Source organism: Triticum aestivum, chromosome 2A, assembly GCF_018294505.1.
Source record: "Triticum aestivum cultivar Chinese Spring chromosome 2A, IWGSC CS RefSeq v2.1, whole genome shotgun sequence".
NCBI classification, from domain to species: domain Eukaryota; kingdom Viridiplantae; phylum Streptophyta; class Magnoliopsida; order Poales; family Poaceae; genus Triticum; species Triticum aestivum.
Genome location: NC_057797.1, coordinates 463,936,293 through 463,954,437, shown reverse-complemented (window position 1 = coordinate 463,954,437; position 18,145 = coordinate 463,936,293).

Here is an 18,145-nt window from a genome sequence, read left to right as displayed (position 1 = left end):
TCAAATGCGCCATACCGGCTGAAGAACTCACTGAATCTACCCTCTTGGAGTCCAAGGAGGCGGGTCCTTCGTCCTCGGATTAATCTTCGGGTTTACTAGCTTAAATGGGTCTTTTGGTTAATTGGAATGTGCTTTGTTGGAACATTCATGGGTTAAACTCTGGTGATAAACAACCAGCTCTCTCTAATGCTATCAACGCTAGTGGTTGTTCGGTTTTATGTTTGCAAGAAACTAAGAAGCCTATGATCGATCATGCTTTTATCAAATCTTGTTGTCCCCGTCGTTTTGACCAATTTGCTTTTGTTCCATCGAATGGGGCCTCGGGTGGAATTGTTATTATCTAGAACAGTTCGGTGTTCACTGGTTCGGTCATTGCCTCCGAAGACTTTGCTCTTGTGATTAAATTTCAGTCCACACAATCATCACAATCTTGGACTCTTGTGAATATTTATGGCCCATGTCAAGGAGAATCGCAAACTAATTACACTAATTGGCTTTTCTCATTAAACATCACAGCCAACAAAGATTGGCTTCTTCTCGGTGACTTCAACTATATACGTAGCCCCAACAATCGTAACAAGCCGGGAGGGAGCATTAATGACATGATCACGTTCAACGATTTCATAAGAACACAATGTCTTGTTTAACTACCAATAAAAGGCCGCAATTTTACCTGGAGTAATATGCAACAGGATCCACTTTTGGAGCAACTAGACTGGTTTTTCACCTCTTGTAATTGGACGGGTTCCTACCCTCACACCATTGTTAAACCCTTGGGTAAGCTAGTATCTGATCACATCTCATGTGTGGTCACAATTGAAACCTCTATCCCAAGGAGTAAACTCTTTCGCTTTGAACCTTTTTGGATACAACATTCGGGTTTATGGACATTGTGCAGTCTGCTTGGGATAAGCCAATATGATCAACCAATAATGCAACCATTCTTTGCCAAAAATTCAAGCACTTACCGTATTGTCTAAAAAATTGGAGTAAGAACATTTCCTGCCTCTCTATAGCCATTGATAACTCCAACAAAGCTCTAGAGGAATTGGACACGATTGAAAATAGAAGGCATCTAACCATTCCTGAGGCAAACTTTAGGACCATACTCAAGGCCCACATTCTACGGTTATTGTCATATCAGCAACAATATTGGAAGAAACGATGCACAATCCGGTGGGTTCGATTTGGAGATGAGAATTCCAAATTTTTCCAAGCGATGGCTTCCGAACGATACAAAAGAAACAATATTGCCTCTTTAACTTACAGGATGGAACCATAATTGATGATCATGCAAGCAAAGAATCTGTCATTTATCACTCTTTCAAAGAAATACTTGGGACCTCTTCTAAACATGAGATGCAATTCAATCTTCCCTCCATCATCAAGCGAATTGAGGGACTGGACGACCTAACAGTGCCTTTTACTCGACAAGAGATTGATCTAGTCATCAAAGAAATGCCAGCGGATAGGGCACCGGGTCCTAATGGGTTCAATGGTGCATTCCTCAAATCTTGTTGGCATATAATTAAGGAAGATTTTGATGCCCTCTCCGATCAGTTTTTTGATGGTGGCCTAATCCTGGAGAGCATTAATGATGGATTCATCACCCTCATTCCCAAAGTTGTTGCCCCTCAAGGAGTTAATGACCTTCGACAGATTACTCTATTAAATTGTTGTCTCAAAGTCATCACCAAACTCTTAGCTAATCGGCTTCAAAAAATCATTCTGGAGATCATACACCGTAACCTGTATGGTTTCTTGAAAAAGAGGTCTATCCAGGATTGCCTTGCATGGGCGTTTGAGTACATATATCGGTGCCAAGCTTCTAAACAACCAATAGTTATTCTCAAATTGGATTTTTGAAAAGCGTTTGATACCATTGATCATGATGCTATGTTGGATATCATGAAGCACATGGGCTTCAATGATAAATGGTTGGGGTGGATCAAAACCATTTTTTCCTCTGCCAAATCTCCAGTACTACATAATGGCGTCCTGGGCTGACAATTTAATTGCATATGTGGAGTACGACAAGGAGATCCGCTGTCCCCCTTAATCTTTGTCTTGGCGGTAGATTTATTGCAGGCTGCAATAAATGACTCCTTTCGAAGAAATGATCTTCACTTGCCCTTCTATCGTCCCAACCAATCTAACTACCCGGTGATCCAATACGCAGATGACACTATCATGTTGTTACCGGCGTGTCCAGACCAAGCTACTCTTGTCAAAAACATCATCACCGATTATGCAACTTCTATCGGGCTAAAGATCAATTTCCACAAGCCAACTCTGGTGCCCATGAATTGTGATGATGCAACCGCTCAACATATTGCCCAAATCTTCGGTTGCATGATGGGAAAGCTACCTTTTACCTATCTTGGGTTGCCAATGGGCACTACAAAACCTTCTATGCAGGATCTGATGCCTTTGGTCTGTGGAGTTCAACGAATACTTTCCTCAACATTGTCAGTGACCTCCTATGGAGGGAAACTGTCGCTTCTCAACTCGGTCATCACATCCCTCATCATCTTTGCGCTCTACGCCCTCAAACTACCACAGAAGATTATTGATCTACTAGATAAAATCAGAAGGCAATGCCTTTGGACTAAGAAGATTGATGATGGGGACAAGTGCAATTCTTTAGCTTCATGGCAAATGGTTTGCAGACCCAAGGAGTGTGGAGGTCTCGGGGTGCTTGATTTACAAACTCAAAGTGATGCTTTGCTCATGAAATACCTACACAAGTTGTATAACCATTGGGATCTACCGTGGGTGGATTTGATTTGGGCCACATATTACACAGACAAAATTCCACACGCCTCAGACCCATGTGGTTCGTTATGGTGGAAAGATTTGCTCGAACTTACTCCTATCTACAGAGGCATCTCGCATGTGATCGTTCACAGAGGAGATACTGCGCTTATGTGGAAAGGTCTCTGGTTGGATGATGTCCTTGCAGATTCACACCCCATGCGTTTTCTTATGCTAATCTTGAAGATATTTCGGTCCGGGATTTCCTTGGCTGCACCAACCTCAGTGAAACCTTTCACCTTCCCCTCTCCATGCAAGCCCACAATGAGTTGCGAGATATCCAGGAAATCATAGCACACGTTGGCAATGATGCGGGAGAAGACATGGACTCTTGGGTTTATGAGTGGGGCTCTGAGATCTACACTGCAAAAAGATATTACGAATTCTATTTTCGGGAGGTCACTGCACACAATAGTTACAAATGGCTCTAGAAATCCTCGGCCACAATGAAAATCAAGGTTTTTGGTTGGCTCCTACTCTCAGATCGTGTGAACACTAGAAACATGCTTAAGAGAAGACACTATAACATTTGTGACAATCACTGTTGCATCCTATGTGGCAGCACCGAGGAAGAAACGATTGAACACATGATCTTTACTTGTCATTTCAGTGTGACTTGTTGGGACACTTTGAACATCCACTGGACAACTAATGGAGATCGTCCAAATTGGATCAAGGAAGCAAAGACAGTATGGAACAACCCAATGTTTATGGAGATTTTTCTATACGCCTCCTGGAGTCTATGGAAAGAAAGAAATAACAAGCACTTCCGAAGGATAGACCCCACTGTTGGCTCATGGGCAAGAAGATTCAAAGAGGATTTCTCTCTACTCATACATAAAGCCAAAGAGAAACACAGACAATTTATTTCCTCTTTTGCCCAATCCTTTGTTTTACCTAGTCCAGTATTTACCTTGGTTTCCTGCCTCTACTTTATATTTACAGTGGCCATGGATGTAAGGTTATGACTTTGTAAGAAATTTTTCATACTTTAATTTAATACATACAGTAGGAGCCTATCCTACTGTTTCAGGTGTCAAAAAAAGCTTCTTACATATTGAGCATCAAGATCTATAGAGATAGATCAAGACGCCTGATAAGTTTTTTCAATGAGTACATACCTTGACAAGATTTTGAAGTAGTTCAAAATGGAACAGTCAAAGAAGGAGTTCTTGCCTGTGTTGCAAGGTGTGAAGTTGAGTAAAGACTCAGAACCCGACCGCGGCAGAAAATAGAAAGAGAATGAAAAGTCATTCCCTATGCCTCAGTCATAGGTTCTATAAAGTATACTATGTTGTGTACCAGACCTACTGTGTACCTCACCATGACTTTTGGCAAGAGGGTACAATAGTGATCTAGGAGTGGATTGATACGTCCATTTTGCATCATGCTTTTATATTGATATTTATTTCATTATGGGATGTTATTACACATTATGTCACAATACTTATGCCTATTCTCTCTTATTTTACAAGGTTTACATAAGGAGGGAGAATGTCGGCAGGTGGGATTCTGGGCTGGAAAAGGAGCAAATATTAGAGACCTATTTTTCACAGCTCCAAAAGTCCTGAAACTTCATGGAAGTCATTTTCAGAATATATAGAAAATAATGAGCGCAAGAAGTTCCAGAGGGGGGCCACACCCTGCCCATGAGGTTGGGGGGCGCACCCTACCCCCCTAGGTGCGCCCCCTGCCTCGTGGGTCCCCTAGTGGCCCTTCGATGCCCATCTTCTGCTATATGGAGTCTTTTGATGAGGAAAAAGATCATAAGCAACCTTTCGGGACGAGACTCCGCCGCCACGAGGCGGAACCTGGGCGGAACCAATCTAGGGCTCCGGCAGAGCTGTTCTTGCGGGGACACTTCCCTCCGGAAGGGGGAAATCATCACCATCGTCATCACCAACGCTCCTCTCATCGGGAGAGGGCAATCTCCATCAACATCTTCACCAACACCATCTCTTCTCAAAACCCTAGTTCATCTCTTGTATCCAATTCTTGACTCCAAGTCCGGGATTGGTACCTGTGGGTTGCTAGTAGTGTTAATTACTCCTTATAGTTGATGCTAGTTGGTTTATTTGGTGGAAGATCATATGTTCAGATCCTATATGCATATTAATACCCCTCTGATTATGAACATGAATATGCTTTGTGAGTAGTTACGTTTGTTCCTGGGGAGATGGGAGAAGTCTTGCTATTAGTAGTCATGTGAATTTGGTATTCGTTCAATATTTTGATGAGTTGTATGTTGTCTCTCCTCTAGTGGTGTTAGGTGAACTTCGACTACATGACACTTCACCATTATTTGGGCCTAGATAAAGGCATTGGGAAGTAATAAGTAGATGATGGGTTGCTAGAGTGATAGAAGCTTAAACCCTAGTTTGTGCGTTGCTTCGTAAGGGGCTGATTTGGATCCATATGTTTCATGCTATGGTTAGGTTTACCTTAATACTTTTGTTGTAGTTGCGGATGCTTGCAATAGAGGTTAATCATAAGTGGAATGCTTCTCCAAGTAAGGACAGTACCCAAGCACCGGTCCACCCACATACCAAATTATCAAAGTACCGAACGCGAATCATATGAACGTGATGAAACCTAGCTTGATGATATTCCCATGTGTCCTCGGGAGCGCTTTTCTCTATATAAGAGTTTGTCCAGGCTCGTCCTTTGCTACAAAAAGGATTGGGCCACCTTGCTGCACTTTATTTACTTTTGTTACTTGTTACTCGTTACAAATTATCCTATCACAAAACTATCTGTTACGTATTATTTCAGTGCTTGCAGAGAATACCTTGCTGAAAACCGCTTATCATTTCCTTCTGCTCCTCATTGGGTTCGACACTCTTACTTATCGAAAGGAATACGATAGATCCCCTATACTTGTGGGTCATCAAGACTCTTTTCTGGCGCCGTTGCCAGGGAGTGAAGCGCCTTTGGTAGGTGGAATTTGATAAGGAAAAATTTATATAGTGTGCTGAAATTTACTGTCACTTGTTACTATGGAAAGTAATCCTCTGAAGGGCTTGTTCGGGGTATCTTCACCCCGACCAGTAGAGCAAAGAGTTGCTCCTCAACCTACTAAACCTACTGAAAATGAAAATGTCTGCTTTGAAATTCCTTCGGGTATGTTAGAAAAACTGCTAGCTAATCCTTTTCCAGGAGATGGAACAAAGCATCTTGATGAGAACCTAATATATGTGGATGAAGTTTGTGGATTATTTAAGCTTGCAGGTGTGCCTGGAGATGTTATTAAGAAGAAGGTCTTCCCTTTATCTTTGAAGGGAGATGCATTGACATGGTATAGGCTGTGTGATGATACGGGGTCATGGAACTACAAACGATTGAAATTGGAATTTCATCAGAAGTTTTATCCTATGCATCTTGTTCCTCGTGATCGCAATTATATATATAATTTCTGGCCTCATGAAGGAGAAAGCATCGCTCAAGCTTGGGGGAGGCTTAAATCAATGTTATATTCATGCCAGAATCATGAGCTCTCAAGAGAAATGATTGTTCAAAAAATTTATGCTCAACTTTCTGATAACAATCGCACCATGCTTGATACTTCTTGTGCGGGCTCTTTTATGATGAAGACTATTGAATTCAAATGGGATTTATTGGAAAGAATTAAACACAACTCTGAAGATTGGGACCTCGACGAAGGTAAGGAGTCAGGTATGACACCTATGTATGATTGTGTTAAATCTTTTATGGATACCGATGTTTTCCGTAAATTTAGCACTAAATATGGACTTGACTCTGAGATAGTAGCCTCTTTCTGTGAATCTTTTGCTACTCATATCGATCTCCCTAAGGAGAAGTGGTTTAAATATCATCCTCCCATAGAAGTAAAAGTAGCTACACCTATTAAAGTTGAAGAAAATACTATCACTTATAATAATCCTATTGTTCCTACTTCTTATGTTGAGAAACCACCTTTCCCTGTTAGGATAAAGGATCATGCTAAAGCTTCAACTGTGGTTTGTAAAAGCAATATTAGAATTTATACACCTCCTGAGAAAATTAAAGTTTAACCTAATATTGCTATTGTTAAAGATCTCTTGTCTGATAATATTGATGGGCATGTTAGTCATTTCTGTGATGAAACTGCTAGAATTGCTAAACCATGTGCTAAAGATAAACATAGACCCGTGGTAGGCATGCGTGTTATTTTTGTTAAAATAGGAGATCATTGTTATCATGGCTTATGTGATATGGGTGCTAGTGCTAGTGCTATACCTCATGACTTATACAAAGAAATTATGCATGATATTGCACCTGCTGAGCTGGAAGATATTGATCTCACAATTAAACTTGCCAATAGAGATACTATTTCACCAATTGGAATTGTTAGAGATGTTGAAGTCTTGTGTGGGAAAACTAAATATCCTGCTGATTTTCTTGTTCTTGGTTCCCCACAAGATAGCTTTTGTCCCATTATATTTGGTAGACCCTTGTTGCACACAGTTAATGCTAAGATAGATTGCGAAAAGGATGTTGTTACTATTGGTTTAGCTCATATGTCTCATGAATTTAATTTCTCTAAATTTCGTAGACAACACCGTGAAGAGGAATTGCCTAGTAAAGATGAAATTATTGGTCTTGCTTCTATTGCCGTGCCTCCTAGTGATCCTTTAGAACAATATTTGCTAGACCATGAAAATGATATATTTATGAATGAAAGAAGGGAAATAGATGAAGTGTTCTTTAAACAGGAACCCATCCTGAAACACAATTTGCCTGTTGAAATCCTAGGGGATCCTCCTCCACCCAAGGGTGATCCCGTGTTTGATCTCAAACCATTACCTGATACTCTTAAATATGCTTATCTTGATGAGAAAAAGATATATCCTGTTATTATTAGTGCTAACCTTTCAGAGCATGAAGAAGAGAAATGATTCAAAACTCTGAAGAAGCACCATGCTGCTATTGGATATACTCTCGATGATCTTAAGGGCATTAGTCTCACACTATGTCAACACAAAATAAATTTAGAGAAAGATGCCAAACCAGTTCATGATCACCAACGATGGCTGAATCCTAAGATGAAAGAAGTGGTAAGAAAGGAAATACTAAAGCTCCTTGAGCCAGGTATAATTTATCTCATTGCTGATAGTCAGTGGGTAAGTCTTGTCCATTGTGTCCCTAAGAAGGGAGGTATTACTATCGTTCCTAATGATAAAGATGAATTGATTCCGCAAAGAATTATTACAGGTTATAGGATGGTAATTGATTTCCTCAAATTAAATAAGTCTACTCAAAAAGATCATTACCCCTTACCTTTTATTGATCAAATGCTAGAAAGATTATCCAAACATACACATTTTTGCTTTCTAGATGGTTATTCTGGTTTCTCTCAAATACCTGTTTCAGCTGATGATCAATCTAACACCACTTTACTTGCCCGTTTGGTACTTTTGCTTCTAGACGTATGCCTTTTGGTTTATGTAATGCACCTTCTACCTTCCAACGATGCATGATGGCTATATTCTCTGACTTTTGTGAAAAGATTTGTGAGGTTTTCATGGACGATTTCTCCGTCTACGGATCCTCTTTTGATGATTGCTTGAGCAACCTTGATCGAGTTTTGCAGAGATGTGAAGAAACTAATCTTGTCTTGAATTGGGAAAAGTGCCACTTTATGGTTAATGAAGGTATTGTCTTGGGGCATAAAGTTTTTGAAAGAGGTATTGAAGTTGATAAATCCAAGGTTGATGCTATTGAAAGATTACCCCTTACCTTTTATTGATCAAATGCTAGAAAGATTATCCAAACATACACATTTTTGCTTTCTAGATGGTTATTCTGGCTTCTCTCAGATACCTGTGTCAACTGATGATCAATCTAAGACCACTTTTACTTGCTCGTTCGGTACTTTTGCTTATAGATGTATGCCTTTTGGTTTATGTAATGCACTTGCTACCTTCCAAAGATGCATGATGGCTATATTATCTGACTTTTGTGAAAAGATTTGTGAGGTTTTCATGGACGATTTCTCCGTCTGTGGATCGTCTTTTGATGATTACTTGAGCAACCTTGATCTAGTTTTGCAGAGATGTGAAGAAACTAATCTTGTCTTGATTGGGACAAGTGCCACTTTATGGTTAATGAAGGTATTGTCTTGGGGCATAAAGTTTCTAAAAGAGGTATTGAAATTGATAAAGCCAAGGTTGATGCTATTAAAAAGATGTTATGTCCCAAGGACATCAAAGGTATAAGAAGTTTCCTTGGTCATGCCGGTTTTTATAGGAGGTTCATTAAGGACTTCTCAAAAATTTCTCGGCCTCTGACTAATTTATTACAAAAAGATATACCATTTGTCTTTGTTGATGATTGTGTAGAAGCATTTGAAATACTTAAGAAAGCATTGATCTCTGCACCGTTTGTTCAGCTACCTAATTGGAATTTACCCTTTGAAATTATGTGTGATGCTAGTGATTATGCTGTAGGTGCTGTTCTAGGGCAAAGAGTTGATAAGAAATTAAATGTTATTCAATATGTTAGTAAACTCTAGACAATGCTCAGAGAAATTGTGCTACTACTGAAAAGGAATTCCTAGCAGTTGTATTTGCTTGTGATAAGTTTAGACCATATATTGTTGATTCTAAAGTAACTATTCACACAGATCATGCTGCTATTAAATACCTTATGGAAAAGAAAGATGCTAAACCTAGACTTATTAGATGGGTTCTCCTGCTACAAGAATTTGATTTGCATATTGTTGATAGAAAGGGAGCTGAGAACCCCGTTGCAGACAACTTGTCTAGGTTAGAAAATGTGCTTGATGACCCACTACCTATTGATGATAGCTTTCCTGATGAACAATTAGATGTCATAAATGCTTCTCATACTACTCCATGGTATGCTGATTATGCTAATTATATTGTTGCTAAATTTATACCACCTAGTTTCACATACGAACAAAAGAAAAAGTTTTTCTATGATTTGAGGCATTACTTTTTGGGATGACACACACCTTTATAAAGAAGGAGTAGATGGTGTTATTAGACGTTGTGTACCTGAGCACGAACAGGAACAGATCCTATGCAAGTGTCATTCCGAGGCTTATGGAGGACACCACGCTGGAGATAGAACTGCACATAAGGTATTGCAATCCGGTTTTTATTGGCCTACTCTCTTCAAGGATGCCCGTAAGTTTGTCTTGTCTTGTGATGAATGTCAAAGAATTGGTAATATTAGTAGACGTCAAGAAATGCCTATGAATTATTCACTTGCTATTGAACCATTTGATGTTTGGGGCCTTGATTATATGGGACCCTTTCCTGCCTCTAATGGATATACACATATTTTAGTTGATGTTGATTACGTTACTAAGTGGGTAGAAGCTATTCCAACTAGTAGTGTTGATCTTAACACCTCTATTAAGATGCTTAAAGAAGATTTTTTTCCAAGATTTGGAGTCCCTAGATATTTAATGACTAATGGTAGTTCACATTTTATTCATGGTGCTTTCCGTAAAATGTTTGCTAAATATGATGTTAATCATAGAGTTGCCTCTCCTTATCACCCTCAGTCCATTGGTCAAGTAGAATTGAGTAATAGAGAGCTCAAATTAATTTTGCAGAAGACTGTCAATAGATCCAGAAAAAATTGGTCCAAGAAACTTGATGATGCATTACGGGCCTATAGAACTGCATATAAAAATCCTATGGGTATGTCTCCGTATAAAATGGATTATGGAAAAGCATGTCACTTACCTCTCGAACTAGAACATAAGGCTTATTGGGCTATTAAAGAGCTCAACTATGATTTCAAACTTGCCAGTGAGAAGAGGTTATTTGATATTAGCTCACTTGATGAATGGAGAACCCAAGCCTACGAAAATGCCAAGTTGTTTAAAGAAAAAGTCAAAAGATGGCATGACAAAAGAATACAAAATTGTGAGTTTAATGTAGGTGATTATGTATTATTATAAAACTCTCGTTTAAGATTTTTTGTAGGAAAACTTCTCTCTAAATGGGAAGGTCCTTATGTTATCGAGGAGGTCTATCGTTCCGGTGCCATAAAAATCAACAACTTCGAAGGCACAAATCCGAAGGTGGTGAACGGTCAAAGTATTAAACATTCTATCTTAGGTAATCCTATAAATGTTGAAACCAATGTTATTGAAACCGTAACCCCGGAGGAATACATAAGGGACACTTTCCCGAACGTTTCAGACTCCAAAAAGGAATAGGTATGTGGTACGGTAAGTAAACTGACTCCAAAACAGTTCTAATGGCAATTTTCTTCCGTTTTGGAATATTTAGAAAAATAGAAAAATAATAAGCCGTCCGGGAAGGACACGAGGGCTACACGAGGGTGGAGGGCGCGCCCCCTACCTCGTGGGCACCTCGTGTGCTCTCCGGACTTCGTTTTCTTACACGACGCATATTTTGGTCGGTAAAAATTCATTATATAACCTCCCGAAGGTTTTGACCACCGTATCACGCAAAAATCTCCTGTCTTTGTTTCGAGCTGTTTTTTTACAGATCCAGGTCATCATGTCGTCTTCAAGTGCCCCCAAGGACCAGCTCTTCGAGAAGGTCATCAACCCCTACCTTGCGGAAGTGATGCAACACCCTCAAACCATTGAGATGCGTGAGAGGTTGTTGCACATCAGCGATGTTGAGGGACCAAGGAAGACCGGAAGCACGGAGGCAAGGCTCGAGGCATTGCAACAAGAAGTTTTCAAGTGTTAGGAGATGGTGGAGCGTGGACTCGATTCCAATCACATTATGATCATGGAGTTCACCAACAACCACAAGCTGGACATCAAGGACATTGGGGAGGCCATCTTCAAGCTTCATGAGAAAATCGAGCACCTCCAAGCCTAGATCTATGACCTGCAAAATCAAAACTGTGAGTATGAATATAGATTCAAGAGGATGAGTTTGGCTGCAGATTTGAGGTTTCAGGAGACTCGATCATCCTTCTATTATGGTGAGCCTATGCCTTGGAAGAAGGACGACAAGCCTACGCCATCAACAAAACCATCAACTTCTTCACCAACAAAGGAGACATAATCACATGGGTATGGGCACTCCCCTTGGCAACTGCCAAGCTTGGGGGAGTGCCCCGGTATCGTATCACCATCACTTCTATCTTTACCGTTTTTCTAGTTCGATCCTTTTGATAATATCTTGATCTAGTAGCATAAAGTTTTTATTATGATCTAGTTGTGAGTTTTGCTTTATGATCTTTCTATGTAATCGAGTCCGTGAGCTATATATAATAAAGATTAGTGTTGAGTCAAGGGCTTGATTATTTTGCCATAATCTGGAGTGAATAAAATAAAAGAGAAAGAATAAAAAGAAATAAAAGAGATCATATGGATCTTATGGAGAGTAATGAGCTCACATAGAAATAGTATGATAATTAAAAGTTGTTGAGAGTTGACAAACATAGTTTTGGTCATCATTGCAATTAATAGGAAGTAATAAAGAAAGAGAGGTCTTCACATATAAATACACTATCTTGGACATCTTTTATGATTGTGAGCACTCATTAAAATATGACATGCTAAAGAGTTGACGTTGGACAAGGAAGACAACGTAATGGGTTATGTTTTCTTACATCTGAGATAAATTATATTGTCATGGATCACCCAACATGATTGAGCTTGCCTTTCCCCCTCATGCTAGTCAATTCTTTGCACTAAGTAGAGATACTACTTGTGCTTCCAAATATCCCTAAACCCAGTTTTGCCATGAGAGTCCACCATATTTACCAATGGATTGAGTAAGATCCTTCAAGTAAGTTTTCATCCGTGCAAGCAATAAAAATTGCTCTCTAAATATGTATGACTTATTAGTGTGGGAGAAAATAAGCTTTATACGATCTTGTGATATGGAAGAAATAAAAGTGAAGGACTTCATAATAAAGGTCCATATCACAAGTGGCAATATAAAGTGACGTTCTTTCGCATTAAGATTTTGTGCATCCAACCATGAAAGCGCATGATGATACGTCTCCGTCGTATCTACTTTTCCAAACACTTTTGCCCTTGTTTTGGACTCTAACTTGCATGATTTGAATGGAACTAACCTGAACTGACGCTGTTTTCAGCAGAATTACCATGATGTTATTCAGAAACAAAAGTTCTCGGAATGACCTGAAACTTCACGGAGCAACTTTTTGGAAAATATAAAAAATACCTTCAAAAGATGAAGGCCAGGGGGGCCACCACCTGTCCACGAGGGTGGGGGCGCGCCTGCCCCCCTAGGGTGCACCCCTACCTCGTGGGCCCCCCGGAGCTCCTCCGACTCCAACTCCAACTCTATATATTGTGTTTCGGGGAGAAAAAATCAGAGAGAAGAATTCATCGCGTTTTACGATACGGAGCCGCCGCCAAGCCCTAGAACCTCTCGGGAGGGCTGATCTGGAGTCCGTTCGGGGCTCCGGAGAGGGGAATCCGTCGCCATCATCATCGTCAACCATCCTCCATCACCAATTTCATGATGCTCACCGTCGTGCATGAGTAATTCCATCGTAGGCTTGCTGGACGGTGATGTGTTGGATGGGATCTATGATGTAATCGAGTTAGTTTTGTTAGGGTTTGATCCCTAGTATCCACTATGTTCTAAGATTGATGTTGCTATGACTTTGCTATGCTTAATGCTTGTCACTAGGGCCTGAGTGCCATGATTTCAGATCTGAACCTATTATGTTTTCATCAATATATGAGAGTTCTTGATCCTATCTTGCAAGTCTATAGTCACCTATTATGTGTTATGATCCGTTAACCCCGAAGTGACAATAATCGGGATACTAACCGGTGATGACCATAGTTTGAGGAGTTCATGTATTCATTTTGTGTTAATGCTTTGGGCTGGTACTCTATTAAAAGGAGGCCTTAATATCCCTTAGTTTCCGTAAGGACCCCGCTGCCACGGGAGGGTAGGACAAAATATGTCATGCAAGTTCTTTTCCATAAGCACGCATGACTATATTCGGAATACATGCCTACATTATATCAATGAACTGGAGCTAGTTCCGTGTCACCCTAGGTTATGACTGTTACATGATGAACCGCATCAGGCATAATTCTCCATCACTGATCCATTACCTACGAGCTTTCCACATATTGTTCTTCGCTTATTTACTTTTCCGTTGCTATTGCTATCATCACTACAAAATACCAAAAACATTACTTTTGTTACTATTACCTTTTGCTACCGTTACCACTACTATCATATTACTTTGCTACTAAACACTTTGCTGCAGATACTAAGTTTCCAGCTGTGGTTGAATTGACAACTCAGCTGCTAATACTTGAGAGTATTCTTTGGCTCCCCTTGTGTCGAATCAATAAATTTGGGTTGAATACTTTACCCTCGAAAACTATTGTGATCCCCTATACTTGTGGGTTATCAAGACTATTTTCTGGCGCCATTGCCGGGGAGCATAGCTCTATTCTTTGAGTCACTTGGGATTTCTATCTGCTTATCATTATGAAGAACTTGAGACATCCAAAAACCAAGATCTATCCCTCAACTACAAGGGGAGGTAAGGAACTGCCATCTAGCTCTGCACTTGATTCACCTTCTGTTATGAGTAAGCTTGCGACACCTAAACCTGCTTCTGCTATTCGTTCTGATGTCGCATGTTATAGATGATGCCACTTCTGCTATGCATGATACTTATGATGAAACTACTTCTATGCTTGATACTACTGTGCCACTTGGTGAATTTCTGGATGAACAACTTGCTAGGGCTAGAGAGAATGAAAATATTGAATCTGATAATACTGATGAAATTGATGATGAAGACTTGCCTGTTATTCCTGAGGGTTATGTTTTTGATAAAGAAGCTTCTTTAGCTATTTTAGCTTGCAAAGATAGATATGAACTTAAGAGGTTATTAGCTAAATGGGATCAGCAATCTCTAAATGCTAGAATGAAACCTCACCCTGCTTTTGCTACTTCACCTATCTGTGTTACCAATAAGGATTATGAATTCTCTATTGATCCTGATATAATTACTTTGGTTGAATCTGATCCTTTTTCATGGCTATGAATCTAAAACTGTTGTGGCACATCTTACTAAATTAAATGATATAGCTACCCTGTTTACTAAAGATGAGAGAACTCGCTACTTTTATATCCTTAAAATATTTCCGTTCTCATTAAAGGGTGATGCTAAGACATGGTTTAATTCTCTTGATCCTGGTTGTGTGCGTAGTCCCGAGGATATGATTTATTACTTCTCTGCTAAATATTTCCCTGCTCATAAGAAACAAACTACTTTAAGGGATATATATAATTTTGTGCAAATTAAAGAAGAGAGTCTCCCACAAGCTTGGGGGAGGCTTCTCCAATTACTTAATGCTTTGCCTGATCATCCTCTTAAGAAAAATGAAATACTTTATATCTTTTATAATGGACTAACCGATGCCTCCAGAGATTACCTAGATAGTTGTGCTGGTTTTGTTTTCAGGGAAAGAACACCAGATGAAGCTGAAATTCTATTGAATAATATGCTGAAAAATGAAAATAATTGGACACCTGCTGAGCCAGTTCCTGAGCCTATTCCTAAACCAACTCCGAAGAAGAGGGGTATTCTATTTCTCAGTCCTGAAGATATGCAAGAGGCAAAGAAATCTATGAAATAAAAAGGTATTAAAGGTGAAGATGTTAAGAATTTACCTACTATTGAAGAAATACATGGTCTTAATTTACCGCCTGTTGAAGAAACATATGATCCTAATCCATTACCTATTGAAGAAACTCGTGGTCTTGATAACCCGACACAGGTAGTAAAGGTAAATTCTCTCTATAGATATGATAAAGCTGAAATCCCATTTACTAAATTTGCTAGCCCATGCTTAGATGAGTTTGATAAATTTATGGCTAAGCAAGAAGATTTTAATGCTTATTTTGGTAGACAATTGAAATAAAATTCAAATATGCTTGAACACTTGGGTGATTATATGGCTAATGTCAAAGGTGAACTTAAACTTATTAGCAAACCTGCTTCCGTGGTTACCACTCAAGTAGAACAAGTACTTAAAGCTCAAAATGATTTTCTCAATGAATTGAATAGTAATAATAATGATAATGCTGTTAGAGTTATGACTAGAGGTGGTAAAATGACTCAGGAACCTTTGTATCCTGAAGGCCACCCTAAGAGAATTGAGAAAGATTCTCAGAGAAATAATGTAGATGCACCTAGTCCTTCTAATAGGAAGAAAAAGAAGAATGATAGGACTTTGCATGCTTCTAGTAAACCTATCACTGAAACACCTGAGAATCCAAATGATATTTCTATCTCTGATGCTGAAACACAATCTGGTAATGAACCTGAAACTAGTGATAATGTTAATAATAATGTCCATGATGATGCTCAACCTAGTAATGACAATTATATAGAAATTGAACCTGTTGTTGATCTTGATAACCCACAATCAAAGAATCAACGTTATGATAAGAAAGACTTTGTTGCTAGGAAACATGGTAAAGAAAGAGAGCCTTGGGTTCAGAAACACATGCCTTTTCCTCCCAAACCATCCAAGAAAAAGGATGATGAGGATTTTGAGCGCTTTGCTGAAATGATTAGACCTATCTTTTTGATTATGCGATTAACTGATATGCTCAAAATGAATCCTTATGCTAAATACATGAAATAAATTGTTACTAATAAAATAAAGATACCAGAAGCTGAAATTTCCACCATGCTTGCTAATTATACTTTTAAGGGTGGAATACCTAAGAAACTAGGAGATCTCGGTGTACCAACTATACCATGCTCTATTAAAAGAAACTATGTTAAAACTGCTTTATCTGATCTTGGAGTCGGTGTTAGTGTTATGCCTCTCTCTTTATATCGTAGACTTGATTTGAATAAGTTGACACCTACTGAAATATCTTTGCAAATGGCTGATAAATCAACTGCTATACCTGTCGGTATTTGTGAGATGTGCCTGTTGTAGTTGCAAACGTTACTATTTTAATGGACATTGTTATTCTTGATATTCCCGAGGACGATAGTATGTCTATTATTCTTGGAAGACCCTTTTTTAACACTGCAGGGGCTGTTATTGATTGCACTAAAGGCAATGTCACTTTTCATGTTAATGGTAATGAGCATACGGTACACTTTCCGAGGAAACAACCTCAAGTTCATAGTATCAACTCTATTGGAAAAATTCCATCGATTATATTTGGAGGTTTTGAATTTCCTCTTCCTACTATCAAGAAGAAATATGATATTCTTATTATTAGGGATGTGCATATCCCCGTTGAGGTAACATAGTGTTATTCGAAATTTCTCCGGTTCCATGTTACTCGGATTGAGTTTGTTAACAAGACCTGATTAACCTTGTTACTGGATTCTTTTTTATGAGCATGAGATGGATGAAACTAGAAGGCACAACCTTGTGTACCCCACTTTTACTTTCTGTTATTTATATTAAATAAAATAAAAATAAGTATTTTTCTGTCTGTTATCTGATTATTCGTGCAATATAAAAATACCCCAAAAATAAAAGTTCTCCAAATGCCCTGAAATTTAAATATGATTTTTTTTCTAGAATATTTGAGAATATTTGGCACTGAGAACACAACAGGGGGGTCAACCACCTGCCCATGAGGGTGGAGAGCGCGCCCTACCCCCTGGGCGCGCCCCCCTGCCTCGTGGGCCCATGGTGGCCCTCCTCCAGTTATCCTTTCACCCACACACTCCTTCTTCCTCCCACAAACACGAACAACAAGCTCAAACCCGAGTCCAAGCTCGTTTTGCTGCCATTTTCGATCTCCTTGCTCAAAGCACCTCTCACAAAACTGCTTGGGGAGATTGTTCCTTGGTATGTGACTCCTCCATTGGTCCAATTAGTTTTTGTTCGAGTGCTTTATTCATTGCAAATTTGTGCTTCCTAGGTGACCATGTTCTTGAGCTTGCATGTCAAATTTATATGGTTCCAAGTAGTTTTGATGCATGATATATGCTCTAGGCACTTGTAGGAGTAGTTGCTATCAATATTATTGAGTTTGGTTTACTTTTATTTTGAAGTTACTAAAAAATTTCAGAATTTTTCAGAGGAAGAAATATGCTTAGGAAAATGTTCCAAGGTGGTTATTCAAGAAAGCAAGGACCCAGTCTTGCAATGCGTGATGTTGATGATGAGCCACCAAGAGACGCTCCAGTGCGTCCTTGTGAATGGCCTTCTGAGAACTTTATGGATCGAGCGGGAATTTAGGAAGAATTTAACGCATATTTGCATAATGTTGATCTTGTGAGCTTCGAGGAAGAGAAGTGCATCCACTATCACAATCTCACTAGTTCCTTTGTGAGGAGGTTTGAATTTTCATCTTCACGTAACTCTCCAACTGTCCTG